Source organism: Tupaia chinensis, unplaced genomic scaffold, assembly GCF_000334495.1.
Source record: "Tupaia chinensis unplaced genomic scaffold, TupChi_1.0 Scaffold000393_1, whole genome shotgun sequence".
Taxonomy (NCBI): domain Eukaryota; kingdom Metazoa; phylum Chordata; class Mammalia; order Scandentia; family Tupaiidae; genus Tupaia; species Tupaia belangeri.
The window spans coordinates 733,651-747,880 of NW_006159895.1; the positions used below are offsets into that span (position 1 = coordinate 733,651).

The 14,230-nt window shown below is 43.3% G+C and overlaps 1 pseudogene; it reads right to left on the reverse strand.

Moving 5' to 3' along the window:
• Positions 1 to 11,698: 11,698 nt before the first annotated feature.
• Positions 11,699 to 13,435, reverse strand: LOC102484076 (pescadillo homolog pseudogene; annotated as a pseudogene).
• Between the last annotated feature and the right edge of the window lie 795 nt (positions 13,436 to 14,230).

The window sequence follows — 14,230 nt, forward strand, 5'->3', positions numbered from 1 at the left end:
CCGTGAGAAAAAATCTCTCAAAAAAAAAAAAAAAATGTCCTGGGTAGAGGGAGTAAGTGCAGCTCACCTTGTCCTAGGACTTCCCCCCTTTTCCACAAGGTCTCCCATCCAGGGACCTTAGGAAAGGAACCTTTAACAGAAACATTAAAAAGCTGCTCCCTCAGTTACACAGTTGGACTACCACATGGCTGACCATGGTTTGAATCCCGGACCTAGTGACTTGAAATTCACACCAGGCACAGTGCGTGTGTGCCCAAGATCCCAGGAAGAGAATGGAAGAGAAGAGAATGCAGCATGCCTATCTCCCCTTGGGGTGATTTCTCACTTTCCTTCTCACTGTCTCTGTCTCTCGCCCCAGCAAGCGCATGTGCCCTAAGGCAAAAACTTATCAAGAAAAAATAAAATAAAATAAAACTGCTATGTCAAAGACCTGAGACACTGAGTGTCCAAAATAGCCCTGCTTTGAGACCTTTGGAAGACTATAAAGCAACAGCAGAACTTTTGTCCACTTGGAGACGAGGCCACTTCAGAACTGAGAAGTCGAAGAACAGAGGAAGCACTGGCATAAGCAGAGTGCTAGAGCGTAGCCATGGCCAAGACGCAGACAACAGAGCAAGGCCCAGTGACCTTCGCTGCTTTCAGCAAGGGGCCGGGAGGCGTCCTCCTGGCCACACCAGCACGGCAGCAGCAGGTAGCCTGCAGATCCCTGGGTCTGGCTATGGGAAGGCAAAGCTCGACTGTGGTGGTTGAAAGAACTCAGTCTGAGGGCTTATGAGAATTGACAGGCACCCTTAGAGATAGCTGGAATGGGGGAGGTACCTCGAAGATGCAGAAGGTGCCGCAGAGGCAGGTATAAATAGAATCAAAGAAATCTACAAGACCATGGCCGCCAGCCTCACTTTGTGTGGTCTGGGCATGGGTTATACTCGACTCATTAAGCCTCATTAGCTCGTTAGCACTGTGCTAATCCCACTGCAGTTACTCAGGCTCCAGCTGGTCGTAAATGCTCAATGATTGCTCAATTAATTTTTTCCTGACCTCAAGAAGAAAAATTAACATGTCAGTGGAGGACAGTCTGAGGAGGGTGGGCTGGAGGAGACTACCAGTGTACATGATGCCAGGGAAGGACTGGGCACTAGGATAAACGATGGGATTGTGTCTGAGGACTCAGCCCACAGTTGCAAGCCTCCACGATTCCAGAGAGCCCAGTGGGTCCTGACCCTGGACCAGAAGACAAATGCTGAATGGAAGGCTCCCCATTAGTTTAGTCCTAAACTGGGAAGCGAGGGAGCAGTTCATTCTCATGAATACAAGTGAGCACCAAAGACCCACTCTAATAAATCAAAAACTTAACAGGACTTTAACGGCCTTATCGACAGATTTTTTTTTTTAATGTTTCATGTTTGCTTTAACAGACAGACATTTATCTCAGTTGTCAGTCCTGAAACTTAGCAAAAAAGTGAGTCACACTGTTGGAGAAATTCTTAAATAGGAGAATAATTCGTCGTTTCAGGGTTCCTTGAAGTACTGAGCAGCCTAAAAGACTAACACCAGGAACATTTGTCCACTAGAGGGCGCCAGAAGCTGGCATTCCTAATAGCGTCTGCAGAGAAAGAGGGTTTCTGAGTTTGATGACAAAGTTAAAGCAGCTGAAGAGCCAAATAGGGATCTATAGATGTATCCAGTTCACATGTTTGCGTTATGCTACTGCTTAGATGGTACTGAAATCTCCATAGTGATTCAGGATGTTAAATACATACAGCACAACATCCGAGCAAGGGAGATAGGGGTATCATTCTACTTGAAATTGCCTTGCTGAATACAGTGGGGTTTTTCAAATGAATTAACTTTAATAGGCTTTTCTACACTTAAAAGGGAATTTGAAATGGTGTTTCAATTATTAGAACCATTGGTACATGTTCTTTTATGCAATTGCCAAATTGTTACATCCAACAATAAAAAGGATAACAAGGTATTTACTATGGTATATCATTGTTAACCTGCTAAGCAATGCCAATTGTAAGGATTTGGGTTTTGAAATAAAACTGTAATGTAGAATACAAAGAGCAGATTTTTAGAATATTCCATTATAAAAGAGAGAGCAATAAAATTGTTTTTAAGAGAGAAGGGGTAAAATGGATTTTTAATTAATGGGGGGAGGGTAGCAGCCAGGTGGCATGGTGGTCAAAGTAGCTGGATCCCACATAATTGACTGCACAGTTTAAGTCCTAGACCCAGTGTCTTGAGAAACATGTGGGTGCATGTATGTGAGTGCCCAAAATCCTAAGAGGAGAATGGAGAAGGGATTGTGGTCATCTCCCCTTGGGGGTGCTTTCTCACTTTCTCTTCTCTCTCTCTTTCTCTGGCAAGCACACGTGCCCTATAGCAAAAAATAAATAAATAAGCAAACGTTTGAGGGGCCAGCAGATGGTGTAGTGGTTATGATGCAAGACTCACACATGGCCGACTGCGGTTTGAGCCTTGGACCCAGTGGCTTGAAAATCAGGACCTATGTGTGTGCGTGTGCATGTCCACCCAAAATCCTGAGAGGAGCCTGGAGCAGAAGGGATTATGGCATGGCTGGCCTCCCTGGGTCAGGGGGATCTCTCCTTTTCCCTCTCTCTGTCTCTCTCTTGTGAGTGCACATGTTCTATGGCAAAAAAAAAAACTTTAAAAAGAATACTTTTAAATAAACAAATGTTTTTTTTATTATCATAATCTTCTTTATAACAAATGTTTTTTTAAGAGAAAAGGAAAGATCAATAGTACTGTGAAACTAAGATCCCAACTATTTTCAATGGGAAAATGTGAAACTGATGATTTGTATGGCAAGTACCTGTTATAATTTTATTCAGATTATTCATTCTTTCACATCTGTAGTTAGTTACTCTTACATGTAAGTATTAACAGTGTTAACGAGCTATATTCTTTTATTGCCCTGTGTTTTTCCCCTCTCAGCACTTACAACTTTAACCAGAACACACCCTCTATTATGGAAGTACCACAGGCCATTGCCCTGCAGTCTCGTCCACCCAGCAGACACAGAATTTAAAAGCGCAAACAAATGGCTCAGGTTAGAGCAACCTGTTCAACCTCTCCAGAACCCACCGGTCAATTCTCTTTTGTCTCTCAGGACATTAATTTTCCAGTGCTGCATAATTAATTACCCCAACTCATAGTGACTTGAAACAGCAACGATTATTATATCACAGTTTCTTTGAGTCGAGAATTCAGGACAATCACAGCAGCTGGTAGTTGGCTCGGGGGCTCTCGGGAGGTTGCAGTGAAGGTTGCAGCTCAGGTCTTAGACATCTGGAAGTTAGAGGACCGAAGACTGGTCGCGCATGTGGCCCCTGGAAGGAAGTCTGGGCCCTTACTCTGGACCTCGCTGTAAGGCTGCTTGAGAGTGCCCTCAGTGTGGCAGCTCCCTTCTCCCAGACTGAGTGGTCTAAGAGCAACAGAAGCCATTTGTCTCTTAGGGCCTACACTCAGAAGATAAATTCTGGGGCTGGCAGGTGGCATGGTGGTTAAAGCATCAGAATTCCCACAAGAGCAACAGCAGTTCAAGTCCCAGACCTGGCAGCTTGCTTTCTCATTTTCCCTCTCTCTCTCTCTCTTTCTCTCTCTCTCTCTCTCTTGCTCTTTCTCTCTCTCTCTTTCTCTCTCTCTCTGTTGCTCTTCCTGATTAAATTAAAATAAATAAATAAATTTAATTAAATAAATAATTCTTTAACAAAAAGAAGGAGAAGAAGACAAATTATCGTTTCCACCATACCCCACTGGTTACACAGGTCAGCCCCTCCCAGGGTTGCAGGGATGGCACCAGAAGACTAGAATCGTTGAGGGCCATCTTGATAGTTGGCACCACGCCCAGCTGCTCCAGTGTGGAAGATAATTATGGCTGTCCCACGTTGCCAACTAAGATACAGGCAGACAGGTACCTCTGCCAAGGGCCCCTTTCTATCTCCTTCCTCCCACAGTCTCCCCAGCTCTCCTTGTGTCTGTCCTCTCCTCACCTCACTCCCTTCAGCCAGACCCCTCTGCTCCATCACTGAGCCTCTCCTCGTTCAGCTCCTTCACACTCGTTTGAAAGTTGCTCTCTTGACTTTCACACATGAGCAACCACAGTTCAAGTCCCAGAGCTGGCAGCTTGCTTTCTCATTTTCCTCCTCTCTCTCTCTCTGGTTCTATACTATTACATCCAGAGCATTTAATAAGTGCTTTATTTGTAGACATATTGTTAATAGTTTAAAACTGTCCATGGAGCCAGCAGGTGATACCGTGGTTAAGGCCCTGGACTTCCACATGGCCAACTGCAGTTCAGGTCCTGGACCCGGAGGCCTGAAGCTCACAGGGCACATGTGTGTGCATGCTCAAGATCCCAGGAGGAGAATGGAAGAGAAGAGATTGAGGAGTGGCCATCCCCACTCAGGGTAATTTCTCACTTTCTCTCTCTCTGTCTCTCCAGCATGTACACACAACCTATAGCAAAAATATGTGCCTAAAATAAAAATTAAAAATAAAGAAATAAGCTGTCTGAGTTGTGCTTATCACTCTGACATGCTGATAAATAGAATAAATTAACCTGGTGTGGATAGGATTCATTTTAGTCATAAATTTATCAAAATATAAGCCTGGAAAGACCTTGGGAATTATATCTCTCTTTTCCTTTCAACAGACTAGTAAAACTAAATCACTAATGAAAAGTATTGGCTAGTAATTTAAATGAGGGACCAGCAGATAGCATAATGGACTCTCATATAGACAACCGCAGTTTAAGTCCCAGACCCAGCAACTTAAAACTCACGCAGGGCACATGTGTGTGAGTGCTGAAGAGCTTGAGAGGAGAATGGAGGAGAAGGGACTGCAGTGTGGCCATCCCCTGGGGGGCAATTTATCGTTCTCTGTCTGTCTCTGTCTCTCAGGTGAGCACACATGCCTTATAACAAAAATCTCTCTTAAAAAAAAGTAAATAAAATACTAAAAAAAAGGACTAAATGCACTAAAAGATTTCAAAGAGTAATTGAAATATAATGACAATATAAAATAATAAATTAATAGAATATTTATTTACACATATAATTTCAAAAATTATTTTGAAAATTTACAACCTCAAACATTGTATTTCCTTATTAATTGATTCATCTGATCACTTCAATACTGACAATAAAATAAATTACTTAAGACAGTCAAACTTACAAAAGCTATCGCATGACTAATAAAACATTTTAACCTCCAAAAAAAATCACAACGAATTAGAGAAGTCTGAAATAAATTGGAAAAATGACCTTTTTTTCTTCTATGTATTCTTGAAAATGAAATGGATATTCTAATGACACCTTCCTTTCCAGTAGTTTGTACATTAAAGCTCTCTGAAACAGTTATTGAGCAGAAAAATCTGTCAAAAACATTGATTTTTTAAAAATTTTTATTTATTATTATTATTATTTTCGTTTAATTTGATGACAAGAGAAAGGGAAAATGAGAAAGCAAGGCTCCAGGTCCAGGTCTTGAACTGCAGTCAGTCATGTGGGAATCCAGTGCCTTAACCACCACACCACCAGTCGGCCCCAACATCAATATTTTGGACCAGATTATTTTTACTCTACTCATTATGCTGTGTCATGAAAAAAACTTATCAAAATATTTTGATTGAGCAAATGATTCTCCTAAGACAATTTACATATAAAGTGGTCTTAAGAAAGAAATTTGCTTAAAACTTAAACCGGTGATAGAGTTTTTTGGGGGGGTTTTGTCTGTTTGTTTTTGAGAGGTTTTTGCTATAGGGCACATGTGCTCACCAGAAAGACAGAGAGAGACAGAAAGCGAGAAATCACCCCCCAGGGGGATGGTCATGCTGCAGTTCCTTCTCCTCCATTCTCCTCTCGGGATCTTGGGCACCCACGCACACGCACCAGGCATGAGTTTAAGCCGCCGGGTCCGGAACTTGAACTGCTGTCGACTACATGGGAGGTCAGCGACATGGCCATTACACTAACTGCTGGTCCCCTGCCTATAGAGTTGTTTTTTTTTTTTTTTTTTTTTTGGGGGGGGGCGGGGGGAGAGGTTTTTGCTATAGGCACATGAACTCGCCAGAAAGACAGAGACAGAGAGAGAAAGTGAAAAATCCCACCACCTCCCCAGGGGGGATGGCCATACCACAATCCCTTCTCCTCCATTCTCTTCTCAGGATCTTGGGCATGCACGCACACGTGCCCGGCGTGAGTTTAAGCCACCAGGTCCGGGACTCGAACCACGGTTGACTATGTGGGAGTCCAGCGACATAGCCATTACGCCAACTGCTGTTCCTCCCTGCCTATAGAGTTTTAAAGATAACTCGTCTTTAGAGTAAGTAATCTCCAAATGACCAAAAAAAAAAAAAAAAAAAAAAAAAACCTGAAGGTGGTTTGAGGTACTGATGCCCCAAACAGTGGCTTGGTCTGGGATTTGTAACTGTGTTTGCAGAGGCAATGAATATAACAGCTACCTCCTTTTGCTTCCTCCCTGGCTTTTTACAATTGTATATGCTTTTCCAAAATTAATTTTATTACCAGCTTCCCATTTTTACTGAAGACAAAATTAAAGGGAGACAGTTCTAGCTTTTTGACCTAACAGTAGTAAGTGCCAGGCCATACCTTCAAAAACCCTGATTTGTAATTCATCTTGAGTGAATTCTGACCACTAGTATTTTTAAAATAATCTCTCTGGGATACAAAGTAGTGTTCCAGTTCATCTCTACATCCAGGTATAGCTCATTATTCCTTTACTAAAAAGACCGTAAGTCTGAACCAAAGAGCATAGATAGGATACAATCCCTCAGATAAACATATGCACTGGGATAAGCAGGTGGTGTGGTAATTAAGGTGTTAGACTCCCGCATGGCCGATTGCAGTTAGAGTCCCAGACCTGGTGGTTTGCTTTCTCACTTTCCCTCTCTGTCTCTCTCTGGTGAGTATAATAATAGTAATTAATAAAATTAAATAAATAATTATTTAAAACAAAACAACAAAAATCTACAAGCAACCTGGCTGGATGAGCCAACATTCCTGCAATTCTGCAACATGCTGTTTCCAAGCCACTCACTGTAGTTTTCCAGATACAGTGAAAACAGAAATCACCAGTCAGGGCCAGCAGTTGGCATAGTGGTTAAGGCGCTGGACTCCCACATGGTCAACCATGGTGCAATGCCCAAACCTGGCGGCTTGCTTTCTCACTTTCCCTTTCTATCTGTCTGTGTCTGGTCAGAACTGAATAATAATAATGAAATAATAATAATAAATCAAATTAAAAATAAATAAGTCTTAAAAAAAAAAAAGAAATCATCCATTAAAGCTTTCATAAACCAGTTCTAAATAGGCTCTCAGAGCTGGTTTTTAAACCATATTTGGTGTCCAGACATTGGGCCTTTGTCGAGCCTTGCTTGGACTGAAACTGGAACATTGTTTTCATTTCAAATGATGCTCCTTACAAATGTTTCTAGTATTCATTGGCATGGCATTTTTTGTAATGACATCTATACCCATATGCATTCACATGTATTTCTATGAACATTGTAGTTCAATTGACCATTGCCTCCAAATTCGTTGATGGTTCTGCAGTTGCCTTACTTACATGGAGATCAGTTATCATTTTTTACAGGGGAGCTCTGAGGCGGAATTACTCAACAGCTTGGGGCATTTAAGGCAAAACCTTATTTTTCTTTTCGCCATCTATGCCAATAGTTATTTCAACTGGATTTTCACTTGATGAAAAATGAGGAAAACATTCATTCTCCGATGATAATGTGGCATGTGAAACTGCACCATAGTGACCTGGAGAGATATGGAAACTGAATAGGAAAAATCGTTTTCCATTTTTTAAAATAGTAAGTTTTAATCGGTAAGTTTATATAGCCTTTTAGCATCTGCTGGTGTGAAAATGAAGTATCGGTATTCATATTTTCATGCAACAATAACGCTCCTTAACCATTTGTGTATTTTCTTATGGCAATCTATGAAACAGAACATCCCTCTTTTATAGATTGGCAAGCTGAGGCTCAGAAATATTGGGACCAGCAGTTAGCGTAATGGCTATGTCGCTGGACTCCCATGTAGCTAACCATGGTTCGAGTCCTGGACTCAGTGGCTTAAACTCACGCCGGGTGCGTGTGCGTGCATGCCCAAGATCCCGAGAAGAGAATGGAGGAGAAGGGATTGTGGTGTGGCCATCCCCCCGGGGGGTGATTTCTCACTTTCTGTCTCTATCTCTGTCTTTCTGGTGAGTGCACGCGCCCTATTGCAAAAACCTCTCCAGAAAAAAAAAAGAGAAATATTTAATGATGTCTCAGTACCAAACAGCAAATTTGGCAAAGGTAAAGCTAAATAATTCCTAGTTTTTTGTTTGTTTTAGGTTTTTTGCCATAGGGGACATGTGCTGGCCAGAGAGAGACAGAGACAGAAAGAAATCACCTCCCAGGGGAAATTAACATAATCCCTTCTCTCCCTATCTCTTCACAGGATTTGGGGCACACATGCACACATACCTGGTGTGTTTTTAAAGTCACTGGGTCCAGGACTTGAAATGCAGAGTGAGCCATGTAGGATTCAGCATTTTAACTGCCATCCCACCAGCTGACCTAAATTCCTAACTTCATTTTTACTATAAATGTTAACCTGTATTCATCAAATGCAAGATTATTACTCTCAGTAACTGATGAAGCAACAAGTATTTATTATTTGCCTAGCACTTTGTCACAAGACCTCATAAGGGTGCGAAAGATTAATGAAGCATGATTTCATGGGATTCTAAGTCTGGTGAGGTCCTGCTAAATTACCTAATTTCAGTTAGTGTGAAATTTTTAATTCTTATTAAGTTGTTATTTGCAAGAACACTATGGTAGATGCAACCAAACAAAAATATGAAAAACACCACAAATTAATGATCAGTTTTATTCAACAAATGAAACTCAATTTAAAAAAAGAAAAAAAAATCTATATAATAAAAACTGTTTAAAAAAAAAAAAAACAGTCACCTAGGGACCAGCAGATGGCGTTAAGTGTTACATCACTGGACTCCCACGTAGTCAACCTGAGTCCCATACCAGGTGGTTTAAAACTCATGCTGGGCACGTGTGCATGCAGTCCAAAATCCAAGGGGAGAATGGAGGAGAAGGGAGTGCAGAATAACCTTCCCCTCCAGAGGGTGATTTCTCACTTTCTGTCTCTGTGTTTCTCCGGAGAGCACATATGGCCTATAGCAAACAAATCTCTCTTAAAGAAAAAAATAGAAAGTCAACTAAATTTAACGTGTAGATCATGTTTAGATTCTAACTTGAATAAACCTACTAGAGGAATCTAAACATCAACTGGGCACTAAATAAGAACAAGAAATCACTGTTATCTCTTTGAGGAATGATAATGGATTTTTAGTCACATTTTTTAAATGGACCCCAAATTTGAGATAAAATTAAAAGGTTAGCAGCCAGTTAGTAACAGCTACTACTTTACTGAACATTTCATACATTCCAGAGACTGTGCTAAGTGTATTACATGTGTTATCTTATTTACAATTTATAACACTAAACAATGCATCTTCTTTTTTAAGATTAAAAACTGAAGTTCAGATTCTTTAAACATAATTCGTTAGCAAACGTCTGAGCTGATATTTGAGTCTGTCTGATTACAAAGCCTTAGGTATCCTATAGCTGTGTTTTCGTCTACTGCAGAATTCTGCTTTCAAAGATAGAAGAAATAAGGAAATTTTGTGAATTTCTTTTTGAAATAGAAACAATTGGGACTTTCACTGCTACTGAGCCTGTAAGAAAAGCCTCACAAAGAGCAACTCAGATTTCCTTTTGATTGTCACTGTAAGGAATTTGAAGAATTTCTTAGGGGAGGCAGAAACATTGTTCTCCTCCCAAATTGGTTCTAGCAGTTCGGCAAGTGAGTGAACACATTCAAGAACAAGGGATAGGGCAGAGCAGGCATTTAAATCACCTCAACTTCAAAAATGCGTTGTACTCTCTAAATCCTTTTGATCATTAAGCAGGCAGTGAGTAGATGTCTAAATTAGAGCATTTTGAGGACTATTTGCCAGAAAGTTTGTAAGAAACCCTGCTTTTTTCCCTCCATTTATGTATTTGATGGCAGATGAGCCAGTGTTCCAAGGAGTTAGTCCACTGCCATGAATGTAGTGAATCCCTTATGATACCTTAGAAAATAATTGGATGCGGTTAAACCCAAGGGAGTAGAGACAGCACTGGAGTTGACACCCAGAGATGCAGAAGCAGCAGTGTTTCTGAGGTGCACATATTTGTCCTAATCCTTCCCATGTGGGAGAGTGGCACAAGCTGGCATTAACGCATTCTACTATTTGGGAAGGGGAAAAGACCTATTGCCTGATCTCCCATCCATCCCTCGCTCTGCAGAGTATGTGCAATTCATCACAGCGATGTCATGCCAGGACTGTGCAAGGCTTTGTATTTGTAAAACAGTCCAGGAAGGAACTAGCGGAAATACATTCTATCCATCCTGTCATCCCAGCTGCTGGCTCTTATCTCCACTTCTAGCGAAAGATGCATCTGAAGGTAAAAGGAAGCGCTTCTCTTAGTACTTTCTCCAGAGAATTAAATTTTAGATCTGTTACCAAAGACTCACAGAAAGTTAGAATTGGGAATAATTTAGAGATCATGGAGTGAAACTTTCTTGTTTTGCATGTAGAAAGATCCAAACAGGTTTTTTTTTATTGTTGTTGTTGGTTCGTTACCTCTGTCATTTATTGCACATTTCATGAATTTTTTTTTTTCTGAGAGTAACAATACCTCAGGTTAAGAAAAATGCTGGATCTAGAGATAAAAATTTATTACACCCCAGGACCATTTTGCAAAAAGTGACCGCCTGTATATACTAGGAAATGATACTTAAATCATCAGAGTAACTGTACATTTCAGCTAAATCTTGTTTTATGATATAAACAATATTCCATGATATAAGAGGCTTCAAAATCTCATTTACGTAGTGAGAATAATTCAGTGCTAGAAATGTATTATTTTTTCATTTCAGAATGAAAACATCAGTGACACATAGAGAAAACCTTTTGAAAAGACTATAAAGAAGTGATAGCTTCTTTAAGACATGACATATATAAATCCATTCTGTTTAACAGGCAAGCACTGGCCACTGGGTACACTTCGTTCTTACACCAGGAAAATTCTTTGAAGAGGTCCTATAATTCAGCACTTCTGAAAAATACTGGATTATTCCTCTGAGAGTTTCTGTGACCATTTTTTAACCTCCAACTGGATTCAGAATCAGAATGTATATTAAATTTCTTGTAGTTTAAAAATCCACAAGAAATAATCTTTTTTTTTTTTTTTTTGGTTTCAAAATCCCAGCTATTTAAAAAAAAAAAAAAAAAAAAAAGGCTCCCTCCACCCTCACCCCAACACAGCATCTGAGAATCATAGGCCCCTCTGTGTGGGGGAGAGGGCTGTGGAAAGCCACCAGAAATGGGGGCAGCACTGAGGGGCCGGATGGGCCGCTGCTCCCCCCACATCACTGACTCCTGGGAGCCCAGCGTCAGGCTGGGCGCAGATGCCTCCTCGCTGCCCAGCCGCCAGCAGGGAGCTCCACCCAAGGGAGGCCCAGCTGGAGCGTATGAGGGGTCAGGGCAGACTGGAGGAAAGAAGTGTTGAGACAGAAGTGACTGGTCTGTCACCAGCTTAGGTCCTCGGGCCTGCCTTTGTCAAGTCCGGCGGCTCGAAGCTGCCCTTGGCCCGGAGAGGGGTCACCAGCACCCTCACCAGCCTGGCCTTCTGGGCCTTGTCAGCCCTCACGGCCTCCTCCTGGGCTCTCCGCTTCTCCTCCAGTGTGCTGGCCTGGCGGATTTTGCGCCTCTCCCAGTCTTGATCTCGTGTCAGGTGCTTCTCTGCGTCATCAAGATGGCCAGGCGCTTGGCCTCCTCTCCTCCTGGGCCGGCCCTCTGGTCCTCCAGCCTCACAGCGCCTGCCATCACTCAGGGCATCTTACCCACCATCCTCTGTCCTTCCAGGGCTGTCAGTCGGGCCGCTTCTTCCTTTTCTGAACCAGCTTCGTCTTCCTCTTCATCCTCCTCGCTTTCTCCCCCTTCAGTCACTACCGCCTTCGTCGTCTTCCTCCTCTTCTGACTCACTCAAGATTTCCTGTGTCCTCTCCTCCTGCAGAGCCAGCAGCTCCAGCTTCTCGGCTGGGACGTATCTTCCTTCTCCGGCACGAAGGGCCAAAGGTGGGAGGCAGCTGGACCCCGGGGAGGTGCTCTGCAGTGGGCAGGAGGAGCTGGGCTGCACGAAGCACCCGCCAATGACGGGGTCTGCCGCCCGGGCCAGGGGACCCCCTGGGGTGAAGCAGGAGTCTGCAACATTGTAGGTGACCCTGACGCAGAGACTTATCCTAACACACGTCCCCACCTAGACTCCTGAGGACGAAGGCCAGGGCCTCGGGTGGACACCTGGCGGCTCAGGAAGAACCTCACACCCTCACACCTCCTCCTGCAGCGCCATCTCCTCATCGCCAGAAAGTCAGCCTCCTCCACCTTCTGCTCCATGGCGGCACCTCCGCGGGCCAGGCTGGCAGCGAGGGCCGCCGCTTTCTCCAGAGCTCTCGGAATCCAGCACGAAGGTCCCCTCGCTGGCACCTCTGCCTGGGGCTGACCCTCGAGCTTGGAGGGTAGTGCAGGTTCAACGACTGGTAGAGGCGGAAGTGGGCGAAGCCCAGCAGGGTGGTGTGGAGCGCGGTGACAGTGGCCGTGTCCCGGTAGTCCATGTCTGTCCATGGTCATGGGAGAAGGTGTAGGGTGTGATCCACACGGCGGATGCCCCCGCACCTCCACCTGGTAGTGCATGCCCTTGATGGACAGGAAGACCTTGCACAAGACCCGGGTTGCCATGACGTAATGCAGGAACGCTGCAGAGAGCCGGTGGCACAGCTGGGTGGTGTGCACGTGGCCCTTGCTGGGCCGTGGGAAGAGTGGACAGGGCGTCGGTGAAGCTGGGGCCGCTCCTTGACCATGTGGTCAAGTTTGTAGTTGGTCTTATTGTCCTGCACACTCTCCACAGTGTTCCACCCACTCTTCCCATATGGGGCTTATTGTCCTGCACACGCTCCACAGTGTTCCACCCACTCTTCCCATATGCCTTCCTGAGCCCCGGACAAATACCTTGTATTCCCGGAACTTGCTGACGATGGGTTCACAGGGGAGAAACTTGATCTTTGAAATGTAAAAAGTGCAGGCAGTGGGTCGGTCATGTGAACTTTGTGAACTTTCTTCTTGTGTTTGAGCTCATGGGGATACATGCCCTTCAGGGTGTTACCTCAAGTCTGCCAGGCTCAGCTGCAGCATCTTCGGGCTTTATTTTGGGTGATGTCGTTGGTAGCAAAGCCCCCTTCATATGTGTCTTCTCCAAGCCTCCCATGGCTCCATGCTTAGGGGCTTATCCCGCAATAATAATCTTTAACAACAGTGAACATTGGACTAAACCAGTAGCATGGTAGTTCAGGCAGCTGGAATCCACAAGGCTGACTGCATGGTTATTAAGTCTCAGACCTAAAAACTTGAAAAACACCCTGGGTGCATGTGTGTGCATACCCAAAACTCTAAAAGGAAAAATGGAGAAGGGACTGTGGCATGATCACCCCTACGAGGCATGCTTTCTTCTTCTCCCTCGCCCTCTCTAGCTCTCTTTCCAATGAGCACGCACACTCTCTAGCAAATTAAATATACAAATAGGTAGTTGATTATCCTATATCCAATATTAGTCTTTGAACTTAATAGAAACCTTTGTTCTTGAAAAGACATGATATATCTTCGTAGTCAACAATATTAAATTTTATATATGTAAATATTTTAAATCTTGTCCTAAAGATATTGATAGACCAAGTAATTATCTCAAATTACTAAATCGTTCATATTTATAGGAGTTGAATGTAATATAGCAAAATAGTAACAAATTTGAAGGTTTAATCTTCTAAGAGTAAAATCAAGAGGAATGAAAATATGGATGAGGCCAGCAGGTGGCGTGGTGATTAAGGCAGTGGACCCCACATGGCCAACTTGGTGGCTCAAGTACCAGACCAAATGCCTTGGAAAACATGCTGGGTGTGTGTGCATGCATGCCCAAAATCCTGAGAGGAGAGTAAAAGAGAAGGATTGTGGTATGGTCATCCCCTCTTGAAAGGTGCTTCTCATTTTCTCTCACTCTCTCTTTCTCTCTCTCCCT